This window comes from Rattus norvegicus, chromosome 15 (genome assembly GCF_036323735.1).
Source record: "Rattus norvegicus strain BN/NHsdMcwi chromosome 15, GRCr8, whole genome shotgun sequence".
Classification (NCBI taxonomy): domain Eukaryota; kingdom Metazoa; phylum Chordata; class Mammalia; order Rodentia; family Muridae; genus Rattus; species Rattus norvegicus.
In genome coordinates this window covers 89175078-89188770 of record NC_086033.1, presented here as the reverse complement: position 1 = coordinate 89188770, position 13693 = coordinate 89175078, and positions in this window count along the sequence as shown.

Sequence of the window (13693 nt, the reverse complement as noted above, 5' to 3'; positions counted from 1 at the left end):
AGGTACCTATTCACATTTGTGAAATGGAAATTCCGCTCTCAACAAGAGACCCCGCGGAGGGAGGGCTCTTTATTCGCTAATAAATGAAGTACAACACAACTGAAACTTTCTCTTTAATCTTCCAAAGTGTTCAGATGCTATATTAAACTGAAATACTAGCCCAAGCAGCATAGACAAACTGAATACTGCACCTCTGTCCTCCCTGGCTGGGCAACCCGTGTTTATTTGCTTTCTCTCAGTCACTGCTCTCCTGCCTGCAGTGATCCCTGAGGCTGGCTTCTCTCCCTCTGCCCTACTACCTGCAGAGGCATGCGGGAGTGAACATTCATACTGGCCTGCATTAATCACTGGTCATTGGAAAGCTGTAACTAACTAACTAATTAACTAACTAACTAACTAACTAACTAACTAACTTACGCGTCCTGGTGGTTCTGGTGCCATGCATGTGTTTCCTTAGACAATCAGTCTAAGTCTTAAGAGGGTCTCCATTTATTATTTCCATTGTTCATGGCAGCATGCTGATGAAGATCTGAGAGAAGAGTAACTCTAACGCAACCATGGCGACAGCTCTTGAGAACTGGAGAGTAAGGCAGTGCGTGGAAAGTGGCCACATTGCTAACAGAATCACGGAGTCCAGCTTTGAATGCCACATGGCTCAGTACACAGCATTCACCCCCTTGCTAATTTCATATTTATGTTTAAAATTTGAATCTCCTAAACTCTGAGGAACCCAAAAAGGCCCTTAATCCTGTGAAACATAGATTTAACACCTCCATAAGACTTCCAGAAATATAAACCAGACTTTTTTTAAAAATTAAAATTACATGAATGTGAGAAATTGGATAGATGTTGTCAAATACTCATTTAACCTCAGCACAGATTTTTCAGTGTGTACTAGGATGTCACTTTGTAAAACACAAATTAATCTATTGCTTCCATAATAGACAGACCTTCAACCTTAGGCTAACTTGAACTCTATGAAACTTAATTCCAGGAGTAGGTATGTCAATAACACAAACTAACCAAAGGGTTGCCTGGGATTGATACATAAACTCTGGGAGAGAAATTCTCTTTCCGATTTCCCTTGCAATTTAGAAAAAGCATATTAGAGAAAGGAAAAGATACTGAAAGGGCAGAGAAGGGGGGCTGAATAGGAAGGGTGAGAAAAATCCCTGCTGTTAGAGTCTTTCCGTGGAGAACACACACAGACCCACACATACACACACACAGAGAGAGGGGGGGGGAGAGAGAGAGAGAAACACAGACACACAGAGAGACATATACATACACATACACACACATACAGAGACAGAAACACATACACAGAGAGAGACAAACACATACACACACATACACACAGAGACATACACACAAAAAGAGATAGACACACACAGAAAGACACATACACAGAGAGAGACAGACACAGAAACACACACAGAGACAGACAGACAGACAGACAGACACACACACACACACACACACACACACACACTCACATCTGATGCAGTGCTGAAATCAAACCTAAGCTATAGTAGTCAACCACTTTACTTCTGAGAGACTCTCAGGCCCCTAATTCCTACAGCATTTATCCACGTGAATTGCCTTGGGTACACCTTTCAAACCAGAAGACAGAGAGAGAGAGAGAGAGCACTCTTGTTTTGGTTAATCTAGTTCAAATCACAGAGATAGGATTAACCTGCCACAGGTGTTCAAAGTATGTTCAGTCCACTACATTTTAGGGGTTCATTGCTCCCCCTCCCCACTTAGGGGCTTCAAGTGGGAGGAGAGGTAGGTGCTCTGTTTATGGAATTGATGGAGTAAATCTGCACCTGTTCAGTTCCATTTAGAAGGACAATGTTTGGGCATTTCTATAACCATCCTCATCACCTTTCTACAGACTTAGAAGTATTTGATATCATGAATCCATTATATTCTGGTTTGGGAGAAGAAAACAGAAGTTTTCAATGCATGGATTAAATAATAATGTCTCATCAAATCCCATCTTTTCATACTGTATTTGAAGCCAAGAGAAGGAAATAATATATTTCCCTTCCCAGATATTTCAAATGCTAGTAACAATTGACAATAGAGAACCCCAAATAACTGGCAAACCAATACGTGAGAGTGTCCCCCAAAACAAAAGGTTTAAATCGTTGTCAATATCATATCGCATTGAACAACTTCATATTGAAGGCAGCTGGTGGAAGACTTATAAGTTCCTCTGAGCCTTCTTAGTGAAAATTATAGACTCCAAATGAATGAGGAATTCCAAAATTACTACTTTTGTTGACCGGATGTGAAATAAGTTGCCCAAATCAGAGCCCTTCATATCCTCATGATCCTCATGGGGTAAAGTTCAACCTTTACCGCTGGGTAAAGCTAGTAGTACTCCAGAATTAGGAGGCAGACTTTGGGAAGTTGTTTCAAATTTTGTGCATTTAGTGTGATTTTAAAGGTAGCTCTGTCTTTAAGAGAAGAAGGAGATGGAGCGAAGAAGGAAGGAAGAAAGGAAGGAGGAGAGGAGCAAAGAGTCTGCAGATGTGGCTGAACCAGTCAAACTCTTTCCCAGAATGCACAAAGCACTGGGTTCCATCCACTGCAAAGAAACAGGTTGATCCACGCCCATAATCTCAGCACTTGGGAGATAGAGGCAGGAAGACCAGAAATTCAAAGTCACTCTTTGCTACATGGTGGGATTGAGACTAGCCTGAGCTATGTGAAACTTTGTCTCAATCAATCAGTCAGTCAATCAATCAACCAATCAATCAATCAATGAGAGGAAAAAGAAATTAGATAACTTTCAGGAAAATCAAGACATTACATCAAAATTCACTATCCTACCAAATTCCATGGGAAGTAACATTTGTCACAGTGAGAAAAACAGATGATGAAAGAAAAGAGAAAATAAAACCTTCGAACTAAAATTGAGAATGAAATGCTGACATTTTACGTCCCTCTGATACACTCCTGTAAGAGGTTGTAGCCTCCAAAATACCTCCTTTCTTTACACACATACCTTCCAGCCAAAAGCATTCCATAGATCTTCTAAGTAAGATGTGTGGGGAGGGTTTTTTTTTGGGGGGGGGGTGTTCTTGTGAGGATGAGTGTGTGATGAGTGTGTTCGTGAGTGGGGTGAGAACGGGAACAGTGAGGGTCATTCAAACCAGGAGACAGGCAACGCCGACCCAGGACACTTCGCCAGCAGTGGTGATTCATCTTCCGCTCAGGCACAAGGACGCCAAGACCTCTCTGTTTTGCTCTCGGTTCACATTTGTGCTCTTTAAACCAGTGAGTCATACATTGGAAATATGTATGAAATAAGCAAGAATATGTCACCGAGTTATTTCTGGTGGTTCAATACACACATCCAAGGGCATCACGTGTTTGAAAGGCAAAGTTTTAAATGCGAGAGGTTTATACATAGCAGACACAGTTGTTTTCTTTCTGTAAGGGAAAAAAAAAATCTGGTGTAGGAAGAAATGGATCCTGGTAATACGATTAAGTTTAGGGGAAAAGGATAAAATATTTATTCTTGCTCGCAAAAGGACAGTTTTCTTCAGAGGAAATAGCATACATTCTTAGTCCCTGGAATTAGCATAGAACTATTCTTGCCGAAGTTTAGTGTTAAGAAACAAATGGCATTAGGTCCCTTGTGCAGCTATCCCACCTTTGTGACAAATATGAGCATTATAGCTAGATGCAAACAAAATTCTTCCTTTTTTATTTTACTATTGTTTGGAGACAAGGTCTTGCTGAGTGGCACAGGCTGGCCTTGAGTTGACGGTTATCCTTCTGTCTTAGCCTACCCAGAGGTGGGATTAACAATTGTGAGCCATCCCACTTTGTAAACTCTGCCTTCTTAACACCACCCTCAGTGACCTAAGAAATTAGAGGATGAAATAGTTGTATCCTGAGAAAGTTGAAACCTAAAACAAGCTACGTAAATTCTTAACCTGATAATTACCATGGGAAGACCTGGTCACTCACAGTCACTTAATAATTTGTCCAGCTTTCACCAGTTGGAAATTTAGCACGCGTTGTGTGTAAATGTCTTGTGCACTAAGGAAATAGCAGGGCACACAGCAAACCCCATCCATCTCCTGATGTAATGGGCTGGTCTCATTAACTGACCAAAGTATGACAGCATTTAACAAACAATAAATAATGTCTACGATAATACAGGGCATGGAGTCCAGCAGAGGCAGGAGTCATTCTTGTCTGAGGTGAGGGAAATGTGTGACAGGGAAGATCTGAAGTTTGGACAACACCAAGAAGTAGAAGGAGAAGGCGGTGGCAAAAACCCATTCGAGCAAAGGGAACACTGTTGCAATGAGCGGGGCTAGAAAGAGAACAGGGTTTCTGGGAAGCTGGCCAAGGAGCACAATTAGAGCACCGAGAATGAGAGAAAAGCACAGCAGATGTGGATCTGTAGAGAAGCCATCCTGGATAATATGAGCCTTCTCCAATTATTAGTAAATTAAAATATTATTAAATCACCGTGAGCCAGAGCCAGACATAATCAGATAGATGTTTTTAACAATAACTAACACTTACCTTGTCATGTAACAGTTTCTTCCCAGATTTAAACATTCCACCCTGCAGGAAGTTCCTTAAGCAGGAAGGTAAACAGCTCAGAATAACTTCTAATAGTTTCAGGAAGTTCCTGAAACTGATTGGAATCACTAGGCCCCTCCCTGCCGGAGTAATAAAAGTTGAGAGTCCTTCTCAGATGAGAGGAAGCAAACTCTGTGCCTGGAAGGAGAAACCAGGGGACCTGCCCTGAAGGGGTTTAGATTAGCTGAGACACCTGTAAAGTACACTCTTCGGTCTGTTTAGCCACCAGCAGATTGTGCTGCGTTGTCCAGATTTGTGAGATAGGTTTTGCTGGGATAGGCTTTGATGAATAAGCTGCCTTTGAGGCATTTCTGCTCCTATAGGTAACCCCTCACTCATATTCCTCTAAATAACCCCAATAAAACTCACTGACTCACCAAGTTGGATGTTGGTGGTATCTATAGTTTCATCTGCTGTGGGTTCCTATGTGGGGTGAGTAGATGTGTGTGTTGTGTCTCCCCAGGAAAAGTTTTATCATACAACATACAGAAAGAATTTGATATGAAGAAAAAGAGGGGGAAAATGTCTTGAAGCTATTGATCCTTTCCGTTATGTTGATCTAACTTGAGGGCTATGGGGAAAAGGAATTCAGAGTGGGTTGGGATAAAGTGTAAATGGTTTATCATTAAGGCAGAAGCTGTTTCTAGACAAGTGTGAGGAAGATGAATGGAAGGGGTGACATAGCAATCTGTGGGTCAAAAGTGACTAGTATGCAATCATATATACATTTTCAAAGGCAAATTTTTACAACCTGAAGATTTTTTAAAACTTCTTGATTTATATGTACTATATGTTCACATATATAGTATTTATTTCTAATATAAATGTATATATACACATACATACATTGATCACTTCTACAGTTCAGAATTCCTATTCACTTGGTTCCTGTGGCTGTTCTTGGTTGTCAACTTGACTGTCTGGAATTAACTGAAACTCAAGTGGGTAGGTACACCTGGGAGGGATTTTTTTCTTAATTAAACATTTGAAGTGGGAAGACCCACACTTTATCTGTATCTTTTGAAGTGGGAAGATACAGTTTTAATCTGGGCTACATCTTCTGTCAGTAGCTTACATAAGAACATGAAAGTTTCTCTCTTTGCCTGTTTGCACCCACTCCTGCTGGCAAGTCCATTCTCTCACTAGTGATACACATACTCATCTGGAATTCTGGCATATACTGAAGGCCAGCTAAGACACCCAGCTTTTTGGACTGAACAACTACTAAATTCTTGGACAATGCTTTAGTAGACAGCCATTTTTGAACTAGCTGCACCACAACCTGTAAGCCATTCTAATAAATCCCCTTTAGAGGTGATGATAGATAGATAGATAGATAGATAGATAGATAGATAGATAGATAGATAGATAGATAGATGATAGAGTCATTCTATAAGTCCTGTTACTCTAGAAAACCCTGACTAGTACAGTTCCTATTCCTCTATGTTTTATTAAGTACAACAAAATAGAATCTATAATCAAAAGACTTTCTGCCTAGGGTCGTGGCAGAACAAAAGAAACTGATATTACTCAGAAAATATGACTAAGACAAAAACAGTAGCTAACAAGGTCAGGTTCTCACCACTTTGCTAGAACAACAATGTGCCCTTAGTTTCATATGAGGTAATCTTATGATGCATAGAAGTCATTTTCTTTTAGGAACATAAGAGTAGAAAAAAATGTTGCTTTTAGGTAATGAAGGGTTAGTATGTATCTTGGTTTTATCTGCCCTTGAATGCCTAGTGTCCACCCTTCTGAACATTTATGCAGTGTCATAATCGTCAAATCTTGATAGGAAAAAGTCCTACATAAGCATGACAATGTCGAATATGCACCACCTCCAGACAATCTGTAGGGAGTGAAAAACGTACATGACCAGTGATACTATTTAGGGCTTTGATTCTTGCTGCATCAAGCCTCTCCATTATGCCTTCTCCAAAATGTTAGACCCTGTGATAGCCTTCCAATTGATTTCTACCTATGCACATACCCTCTAACTTAAAGGTCTTTGATAATATCATCACATTTCAACAACAAAGGAGGAACCAGTGGGGAATGTTAATGGTTGTGTGACCAAGCAAGGCAAAGGCAGGAGGCAGAGAGGATATCTCTTAGACAAAGTCAGAAAGATAGGACACAATCCGGCTCACCTATGTGGGGGGCTGCAGTGTTTCAGCTTCCTCTTTGTCTCAAAGGAAACAATTCTTCTTGTGTGTGTGGAAGGGGTTTTGTTCAAGAGGTAACAGTTGTCTTTGTATAATTTAGATAATTTAGATAGGACTGACCGTAAAGTTGGTAAAGTTAGTTAAGGGAGCGTGTGCACACCCAAGCTAATCAAGCCCCTTAAAAATGACAAGAATTTGGCAGGTAAGGAAGTTTTAAACTCCTTTTTTTTTTCTTTTTTCTTTTTTTTTTTTTTTTTTTTCAGAGCTGGGGACTGAACCCAGGGCCTTGCACTTGCTAGGCAAGCGCTCTACTACTGAGCTAAATCCCCAACTCGGTAAGGAAGTTTTAAATCACAAAGATGATTAATACTGTTGGAATGTCAAGACCATGAAAGACATCTAAATCTGTGGCCTCTCTCTGTGAGGCACAGGCACTAAAGATGTCAAGTTTCTAATTAGGATCTTGAGGAAGAGGTGAAGAATGACAGCCATTCCCTTTCTGATAACCAAATTTCTCAGGCTGAGAAGATCTTTGAGGGGTGTTGTTCAAGCACTTGTTAGGATGTTAGGAAAACCTTGGAAACTTGACAGCAGTTGCTGGAGTCTTTCATAATGTAATTTACACAACAGCATGCCCATTTTATTCACCCTGTAAAACTGTCATTAAATTATAAGCGGTATTGAAATGTCACATAATCCCTTTCTCTTTCAATTTTAGCTTTTTTTTTTTTTTAATCTGCCAAACACAGCATTTTTATTTTTCAAGTACTGGGGTTTGAACTATGTATAGCCTCTCCTACATGCTAGGTAAGTGTTCTATTCTCTGTTCTGGCAAGTGATAATAGGGGCCAGTTTCTGTGTCCTCTTATGTGAATGGTAGCATACCTATTGGCTCCTGAGCTGTCTACCCAAGCCAAAGGGTTGTTTTATAGTTCATACTGAAGTTACCGATCAGTGTACATATTTCTGTCTGAAGTTTAACCTCTTACACAGCTCTACAGTTGTACTTTTTGAAGGAGCTAGTCCAAAAGTTTGCTTCTCTGTTGTTTTCCTTTAGATATTTGATGCATCGCTTTAAATTTACAAAGCCATGGCTCTTTTGCCAAAATACACATGTGCTGTTACTGTCGATCCTTCAAAAGATGGCGAGTAGAGACGAGACTTCAAACTCCAATATTTGTGATTCTTTGAGCTGGCATTTCCATGACCTTCATGCCAATAGGCATGCGACTGTTCATGCAAGAGGACACAGAAGCTGGCCCCTGTTAACACTTCCCAGAACAGAGAGGACACACATAACATCTGGAAGGATACACATCAAGGTCAACCCAAGAAGGATGCTGTGGTTTGTATGTGTAATATTCCCCAAAGTACGTGTCTCCAGGTGGCATTATTAGAAGTGGTGGCTTAAGGGAGGTCTTCCGATTTTTGAAGGATGGTCCCAAAAATGATTTGCGGAGCCTCTTATCTCCTTCCCTCCTTCCCATCTTTTTTACTTCCTGGCCACGACGTCACTGGTTCGCTCTCCTATCCTGTTCTGCTATTCCTGCCGGTACCTCCTTCAGAGGTCCAAGTAATGGTTCTACCTGATCATGGGAACCGAACTTCTAAACTGTAAGGCAACACGAACCTTATTATCTACTTACCTCTGGTATTTTGTTAGAGTGATGGAAAGTTGGCTAACATCAATCATAAGGGAGAAGACTTAGTGTTACCACAGCTCAAACTGTAGAAGTAAAATCATGTAATTCCAAACTCCAACACTCATGTATTCCTCATGTGATAGAATTCCCCTGTTGACGTAATCCAAACATCAATCAGTGAGCAAGATCAGCTCATCTATTAAATCCTTGCAGCCTTGCCTGAGAATCTTGTGAGCACTGCTACAACGTGTGTGACAGGCCAGGCTGCCTCCAGCATGACCTTGCACTGCAGATCATTTCATTCTCCTGCTCCCTTCTCAGCAGGTTGGCCACTGAAATGCCTTGGCAATAAATACTCTGTGGTAAGCTCTCTGCTGTTTGAAAGGAGACTTCACTCTGTGCAACGAAGTCAATTTCATTTTCCCGTGGACAAGACAGTTTCTAATAGTTCATTAGTTTCTGCTTCTAACACCACTAGCGAACTCCACAGTGACTTAACAGCACTGTTGCTGTCGATAACCTGGCATTGCTGGGCATCTTCGTAGGAACCAGGGCAAACAGAGAGTAACTGCTTTCCGTGGGGCCTGCCTGCTGCAGGATGCTTGCACAGCAACAGGGCTATGACAGGATCACCCATCTCTGAGCTCCACATAGGTCTCATACTCTCAGCCTAGGTCACTCTAGTTCCATGACTTTCCGATCATAACCCTGGCATGGATCTCACTTATACCTTTCTTCCTCCTGAGATACTCTGCCCTCTTTGTGCTATCTTATACATCCCTGCTAATGTTCTGCTTTAAGCCAGAACCTATAACCTCTTGCATCAAGAACCCCAGTGATGTCCACATTAAATTCCTTCCTTGTTGACTTATTTTCTACCCATTCATGCTTTTATTTTTCTTTTTGCCACTTTACTTAATTTTTTGGGTTTTTTTTTCTTTCTTTTTCTTTTATTGGATATTTTGTTTATTTACATATCAAATGTTATCCCCTTTCCCAGTTTCCCCTCCGGAAACTCCCTACCCCATGCCCCAACTCCCTGCTTCTATGAGGGTGCATCCCCACCCACCTACCCACTCCCTCCCTCTTCCCCACCCTGGCATTTCCCCTCACACTGGGGCATCAAGTCTTCACAGGACAAAGGGCCTCTTTTCCCACTGATGCCCAAAAGGGCCATCCTCTGCTACATATGCAGCCGGAGCCATGGGTCCATTCATGTGTACTCTTTGGTTAGTGGTTTAGTCTCTGGGAGCTCTGGTGGGGGGGTTGGTTGGTTGATATTGTTGTTCTTCCTAAGGGGTTGCAAATCTCCTCAGCTACCACATTCATTTCTCCAACTCCTCCATTGAGGTTCCCATTTTCAGTCCAATGGTTGGCTGTAAACATCCACCTCAATATTTGTCAGGCTCTGGCAGAGGCTCTCAGGTGACAGCTATATCTGGCTCCTGTAAGCAAGTACTTCTTGGTATCCACAATACCAAGTTTGGTGACTGTATATAGGATGGATTCTCAGGTGGGACAATCTCTGGATGGCCTTTTCTTCAGTCTCTGCTCCACATTTTGTCTTTATGTTTCCTCCTGTGAGTATTTTGTTCCCTCTTCTAAGTAGGACTGAAGCATCTACACTTTAGTCTTCCTTCTTCTTGAGCTTCATGTGGTCTGTGAATTGTATCTTTAGTAATCTGAGATTTTGGGCTAACATCCACTTATCAGTAAGTACATACCACTGTGTTCTTTTGTGACTGGGTTACCTCACTCAGGATGATATTTTCTAGTTCCAACCATTGCCTAAGAATTTCATGAAGTCATTGTTTTTGATAGCTGAGTAGTATTCCATTGTGTAGATGTACCACATTTTCTGTATCCATTCCTCCATTGAAGGACATCTGGATTCTTTCCAACTTCTGATTATTATAAATAAGGCTGCTATGAACATAGTGGAGCATGTGTCCTTGTTATATGTTGGAGCATCTTTTGGGTATATGCCCAGGAGTGGTATAGGTTGGTCCTCAGGTAGTACTATGTCCAATTTTCTGAGGAACCACCAGACTGATTTCCAGAGTTGTTGTACCAGTCTGCAACCCCACCAACAATGGAGGAGTGTTCCTCTTTCTCTACATCCTCGACAGCATCTATTGTCACCTGAGTTTTTTATCTTAGCCATTTTTGACTGGTGTGAAGTGGAATCTTGGGGTTGTTTTGATTTTCATTTCTCTGATGACTGAGGATGTTGAACATTTCTTTAGGTGCTTTTCAGCCATTCGATATTTCTCAGTTCAGAATTCTTTGTTTAGCTCTGTACCTCGTTTTTTAATGGGGTTATTTAGTTGTCCAGAGTCTAACTTTCTTGAGTTCTTTGTATATATTGGATATATATAGCCCTCTATCTGGTGTAGGATTGACAAAGATCTTTTCTCAATCTGTTGGTTGCCGTTTTGTCCTATTGACAGTGTCCTTTGTCTTACAGAAGCTTTGCAATTTTATGAGGTTCCATTTGTTGATTGTTGATCTTAGAGCATAAATCATTGGTGTTTTGCTCATGAAATTTTCCCCTGTGTCCATGTTGAAGAATCAGAAATGAACCCACACACCTATGGTCACTTGATCTTTGGCAAAGGAGTTAAAACCATCCAGTGGAAAAAAGACAGCATTTTCAACAAAGGGTGCTGGTTCAAGTGGAGATCAGCTTGTAGAAGAATGAAGATCAGTCCATGCTCATCACCCTGTACAAAGCTCAAGTCCAAGTGGATCGAGGCCCTACACATAAAACCAGATACCCTGAAACTAATGGAAGAAAAAGTGGGGAAGAGTCTCAAACACATGGGCACAGGGGATCTATGTAAATAAATAAAATATTCAATTTTTTGAAAAGTTCTGTTAGTATATTAAAAAAAGAAAGAAATGGAAGTAGAATGTGGAGTTATTTTGGACATTTTTTAAATTTATTTTAATATTGTCAATAGTGTGTAAGCACATGTCCTGCAGCACACATGTGGACAACGTTCAGAAATCATTTTCTCCTTCCTCTATGAAGTCCTGGATTGAACTCTGGTACCCGGGATGGCCTGGCCATCACCCTTACATACCGAGTCATCTCTATAAGTGACTGAAGACATTTTTTTCCAATGCAAAAGATAACACCATCTTGATGGGTGGCTGAGAGAAATTATGAGAGTAATGACAAATATATAATGTAGAAAAATGTAATAGTGACACACACACATATATACATATACATATGTATATATATGCACATATACATACATGAGTACTGGATTCCATTTTTTTTCTTGCTAACTCAAAGACATCATCCTTGCTTCTTGTTCCTACACCATTTTTGAAGATCACTGCTTTTTTTAACAAACTAAAATTTCAAAACTTTACATTCTACCTTTTAATCACCTTTTTCTTTACTACGTTTGTAAGTAATAAGTACTTTATACAATTACCTGGCCTGAGAGCTTCCTACTCCACTAGTTTTTTGGTCTCCACATTCCACATCGCCACAGGAGCCTGGTGTTACACATGCATAGCACTGCACTGGTCTGTTTTAAATGTACCTAGCTTCTTCTTTTTTTAACCTGGGTCCAAGAGACCAAACTCAGAGCACCAGGCTGGAGGAGCAAGCACATCACTGCTGAGCCATCTCCCAAAAACTTGTTTCTATTTTCTAGGTCTTAGATTTCCATATTCATCACATTTTTTGTAAAAGTTTACTTCAAATTGCTATAATTTCTGGCATGAATCTTGCCATCAGTTCTCCCCCATCCTCTCTCTCAGGTTTATTTATTTATGTTATGTATGTGAGTACATTGTCTCTGTCTTCAAATACACCAGAGAAAGGCATCGGATCCCTTTATAGATGGTTTATGAGTCACCATGTGGTTGCTAGGAATCGAACTCATGACTCCTGGAGAGCAGTCAGTGCTCTTAATCTCTGAGCCATCTCTCCACCCCTTACCAACAATTTTCTAACTAGTACTTTTTTCTGTCTTTCTTCCCCTGGTTTCTTTGTTAAAGAGTGATTAAAGCAGACTGGATGACTAGAAGACAACACTATCAATCAGAGACTATTATTATCCTTATTATTGCCCGATTTTCAATATTTCCAGTTAAGAAAAATTATATGCATATGAAGTTTCAGGTAAGCAGATGGCCTTGTCCATAATGATAACCCAGATGAACAGGATTATTTTTTCCCTGTCCACTAATATCTATGATATTACCATATTGTATCAAATTCTGAGTTTGATCCTGTCGGTCAGGACTTAGGATGGTGAAGAAGCCGTATGGATGGACGTCCAGAAGGACGTCCAGTTATGTTGCTCAGCAACTACGCAGCCCAGGGTATCTTTCGGGCCAGGGATGACGGTGAGGGCTGCTGTGGTAGTCCCATACTCTGAGTATTGTTCTGACCCACCTTGTCTGTGACTCCAACCGACTAGATGCCATTGCTTCTCACAGATTTTCTGATTCTGTTTCTAACTTCCCCCTTGTAGAAATATTTATAAATACGTGGAAAATCACATTGTGTTAGTTAACGTCATGTTGGACTGGTGGCATTGCAAATGCTAATCAGCACAGGTCAGGAAAAGGATCATCGCCTTTGTCCAGAGTGAAATAGTAGGGGCTGTAACCAAACCAAAAACGTGACAGAAAGGAATGGGTTATTTCATGGGGAGGGGTTAGTGTTCATACGGATTTGTTGTTAATTCGGATTTTAAAATATCTAAGACCGATGTTTTATAGCCTGGTCTTAGAGCATGCAAACACAATAAACAATAGAGGAGTAATATGAATAAAGTGTTAGGCAGAAGGCTGGGCTGGCGAGATTTGTGGCTGTGAGGATAATTGCTGTCTTATAGAAGTCGACTGGGGGTTTTAAGATAATGCTATGAGAGTCGTGGAGTAGACAGATGGATGACTCTGTGCGAAATGTCAAGGATAAAGATAGAGAACTGAATCATCAGGAACTAAAATCATGAGAGGAAATGAGGTCACTCTCAGAGAGTCCACAGCGTGAGAACAGTGGGTCGAGGATGGACATCTGGAGGATGCCATAATTTAAGAGATGAGTTGAGGAAGCGAGGTCTAGAAAATAAATCACATCATTCTGGATCAGTTTCTTTCCTGATGAGATGGCTTGACTTTAATTATTCTGTCTCGTTCCTGTGGGCATGCTGTGCTATTTGAAAATCATTTTCCTTTCTTCAGAAGTTCCTTCCCTTTGGGCAGTGGTTTGGAATGATTGTTACCTACCTAAGATTCAAG